Source organism: Phyllostomus discolor, chromosome 7, assembly GCF_004126475.2.
Source record: "Phyllostomus discolor isolate MPI-MPIP mPhyDis1 chromosome 7, mPhyDis1.pri.v3, whole genome shotgun sequence".
In the NCBI taxonomy this organism is placed as follows: Eukaryota; Metazoa; Chordata; class Mammalia; order Chiroptera; family Phyllostomidae; genus Phyllostomus; species Phyllostomus discolor.
Genome location: NC_040909.2, coordinates 89,894,716 through 89,899,197, shown reverse-complemented (window position 1 = coordinate 89,899,197; position 4,482 = coordinate 89,894,716).

Genomic DNA, 4,482 nt, shown 5'->3' with positions numbered 1-4,482 from the left:
CTCTAAGGCATGATGTGATGTAGTCACAGGGCCTTACTTGCCTGGACTAACAATGGCAGCCGGGAAAGGCAGAAGAAACCAGACTGCTGACAGGAGTAACCCAGTGTGGGAGGAATTGGAAATGGAGTTACAGAGGAAGATCCATGCTTATATTTAAATCCAGGCACAGCAGCCATGCTGAAGCTTAACCATGACTTTTGGGAGTGGAGTGGCACTCCACTTCTCTCTCTCTCTCTTTCTCTCTCTCTCTCTGCCATACTTTGTCTTAGCCATGCTAGAGCTCCGGACCATGTGGGAAGGAGAGTAGGAAAGTCATGAGAAACTCTCTTTCTCACTTGCTTTTAACCATGTGGCTGGGAAGGAGAAGCCTCTTGACCATGTAGCCGAAGTGTGGGGTCTTGGCCACGCAGTTTGAAAAAATGCAGAAGGATTCCCTGGCCTACCATGAGGATGCAGTTTTGGATTAAAAGCAGGAGCCTAGCTAGCCAAGTACAGATGGCTGAAGGAAGCTGAAGGAAGCCTGGATACAGACAGAAATCTGTACAGCTAAGCTATAGACTTTAATTTCTTTTCCTGAGAGACGGTACTTCTGACTGGTCTGGCTTGGCAAGGGGAAATAGGCAGGACTGTGTATTTGTGGGTGTTTCTTTGTTTCTAAAGGGAGTGAGGTTTAATGGCAGGATTCAGCCATTATTCTAAACCTGTATAACTTTTGAATAAATAGTACCTTTCCTTTTTACCAAACTCTGGCATTGAAAGCTTCAGTTCTTATTGGTAACAAGCAAAAAGAACCCAGAGTAACAGAACCCATGGGTTCTGTAACAGAATGAGGATATTTGCCAATTTTTTAAAATCCTTTTTTAAAAATTTTAAAAATACCTTATTCATTTATTTTTAGAGAAGAAAGGGAGGGAGGAAGAGAGAGAGAAACATCAATGTGCAGTTGCTGGGGGCTGTGGCCTGCAACCTAGGCATGTGCCCTGACTGGGAATCGAACCTGTGATGCTTTGGTTCCCAGCCCCTGCTCAATCCACTGAGCTATGCTGGCCGGAGCAATACTTGCCACTTTTTAACTTACCAAAATACATAGCCTAGGGAGTACCTGATCTTGCCTAAGGTTTAAGGAGTATGATTTCCTTCACCTAAGAAAGAAAGAAAGAAAGAAAGAAAGAAAGAAAGAAAGAAAGAAAGAAAGAAAGGAAGGAAGGAAGGAAGGAAGGAAGGAAGGAAGGAAGGAAGGAAGGAAGGAAGGGAGGAAGGAAGGAAGGAAACAACAGAAAAAAATAAAAAGAAATGAAGAAAGAAGTAAATTAAAAAAAGAAAAAGAGAACTTTTTTCCTTTTGTTTTTGTATGCTATTAGGAGAGAATTATAAGCATGTAACAAAATATTTATGATAGATACACTTAAATATAGACTCGAAGATTTCTGAGTGCCTGTGGATCTCCTTCCTTGTGTCTTGCTCCCCTTCCTGGCACTCTAGCAATTATCTTTATATCCCAATTTCTTCTATTCTATTTGTAAATTATTTCCTTGAGCCTTACTGATCACCAAGGCATGGATACTGGGAGTAGTCAGAGGTGAGAGGCACAGTCAGGAAAAGTTTCTTAGTCACTGCATGTTGGAAGAGGCCTGGATTGTGCCTGGAGTGCTCACTTGACTGATTTCCAAGACAAAGGCAGGCAGCTGTGGGACAGACAGGTCTGATCACAGCAGGTTACAATGAACTGTGTCATCCCAGCACACCAGGCAATTTCCTTTTTGAGTCACTTTTTAGCTCAGAATGAAACTCCACCCTCTTTTTTCTGTGTCCCAAGTGAGAGGAAGATACTTTCTCTTGGAGAGAACATTTCAGCAAGGAGCCTCCTAAGTATGCAGTTTCTGCCAGGATGGGCAAGGGTCTGCAGGAGAATCCCCTGTCACTGTGTAATGTGACTCCCTGGAAGCTCAGTGGTCCTCACTGAGATTCTTCAGGACTTGGGGCCTGGAGGCGACCTGGGAAATGAGATGCCCTAGCAAGTCCATTTGCTAACAGAGGAATGCACTTCCCTTTTCCATTTGGGTTTTTTCTCTTGACTTAAAAAATCGGATGCTTGTCCTTTGTGCTTTCATGGGAGAAGAGATGTAGTGTCACTGTGCTCCCTGGGTCCTTGGTTTTGTGCTCTATCATCAGAAAAAGAAGATATATCTAAAATCACTGGTTACTGGATTTGATTATAGGGATTTCTGAAAGGCTTTCCCATTTTCTCATAGTTTTAAAAAGCATATGCTTACCAGGAATTGTGCTTTGAGTTTTGTTATTTCCAGCTTTCTGCTTCTTTCTCCTTCTTTCTCTTTCTTTCATTTTTAACCTATGGACACTGGTAAAAAATTTAGTCACTATTTACACCATGCAATTGAAGACAAGAATGTGAGCAACAGACCTGGGAAAACAGGGCTTTCTTCTCTCAGAAGAAAGGAGACCTGAATGTGGTGTGAGGAAGTAACTGCATCTCCCCACTCCCTGCTCTCTAAGGCCTGTGGAGCTCCCAGATCAAAATGGCCCATGCTGCTCCACTGCTGTAGCAAGCATTCCAAAACTGATTCTTGCTGGGAGCAAAAAAGCTGTCTTAAAAAATAAAAAGGTATGACTAATCATTGGATTTAAAAGCTGGTTTTTGTACCTTGTCTTCTGACCAGTTTCAGTCCTTTTGTAGTCAGCGCTGAAAATGAAGCATTTTCCTGCTCCCATTCTCCTTTGCTTTCTCCTTCCAGTCACCCACAAGAGGCAGCCCTCCTGTGCAGTTTCTGCAGCATTGTGGAGGGAGCAGACAGAGGCCACAGAGAACAAGGTCATCAATGCCCCACACATCTTTCTTCCCAATGCAGAGACATTCTTCTAGTTTTTAAGGGTCTGCAGTTTAAGGCAAGTATCTTTAAAAAAAAAAAGTAATACCCTACATCAGGAAGGATTGTATGTGCTAGAGTAAGGAAGACTACAGTGAATGGAGGAGTAGTAAGGGAGCAGGTGGGCTGAGATTTGGGGTGGAAAAGCCCAGTGGCAAAATACTCCAGATATCAGTTACTCCTGTTCGTTCACCCAAACTGCCAAATCTCCTTTCCACATGGTATCCAGAATTATCTTGAACACCTCATTCCCTTGCTCAGTCTTCTTCAGTGACTTGCCATTGCCAGAAGAACAAAGTCAAAACTCATTAGCTTGGAAGCTAAGGTGTCCAAAATCTGCCTTCATCATGTATTTATAAACCATAGTTCACTGCCTTCCTTGCTGCCAGTGTTCCACCTGGGCTCCACCCTACCCTTCACTCTATTCAGAATGCAGTCTGCACATCCTTACTCCTTCTCCTTCACTGACTTAATTCTTTTAGCCCATGAACTTCTTTCTATTCAATCGTTATTTCTATTCTCCTTTTCCTTTTTATTAGGTATTGAAATTCTAACCATTTTTCAAAGATTATCTACTTAACATAATTGTCTCCAATCATTTAAGTCAATATAAATCTCACATGTATTTATTTTCCTGTTTTTTCCCATGGTTCCAACATATTATACTTGCCTCACAGTTATACTTATATAAGGGCAGGGCCTGATGTCACCTTTGTATATAATGCCTGGAACATTAACAGAACTCAATAAATTAGCATCAAGGTGTTGGTTCAGGCTACAACATTCCCAAAGACTTATCTAAAAAATAATCGAGTTTTAATTGTTGAACAGAAACTCAAAGGCAAAATGGACTTCGGGGCACCAATAGAAAGAAAGACCCAAGGTGGCATGTGGTAGCATACATCTTTTTCCTGGTCAAAGGTGGAAAGCTTGGCTTCAGAGGGAAAAGAAGGACACAGAAGTGAATCTGTAAATGACTGTCCCAAGCTGCTTTGCAGAAAATGAAGAAGCTGTAGTCTTTATTCAGATGGTATTCAATGCACTAGTGGTGGAGAAAGCCCAATTAGTGATCTCACTCATAGGCTCAGGGATAACACTTTGCCAATTCAATATTTACTTTGTTTTAGAATAGTAGAATTTTAAGAGTTGGAGAGTACTCTGGAGATTATCTTGTTTATGCTCCTAACCAATTTAGGGATCTCTTTATCCCATTTATTCCTCCGGAATCCACACCTCGATCTTTACAGTCATGCCTCTTCCAGAAAGCGGCCCATGTACTTAGGATGTGACAAGACTACAGTCTTCACCCCTCATCAGACCTCACACCCTGGTGCTTTGCAGAGAATGTGAATGAACATTCATGTGAGAAGTTCTATGAGAGGCGTGAAAAGAGACATGCAACTTGGTAAAGGCACTCTAACACTACGTCTGCACAGTCAGCATACTTGCTCTTAAGAAATGGCTAAAATGCTGGGAAACCATCTATCAACACTCAAAAATGACTGGAAAAGAAAAAGCAACCTTCATTTCTGTCATCATTCTAAGAAATTTTGGGATCTTGCAATCTGCTTATAAAGAGATGTAGGTTAATAATTTG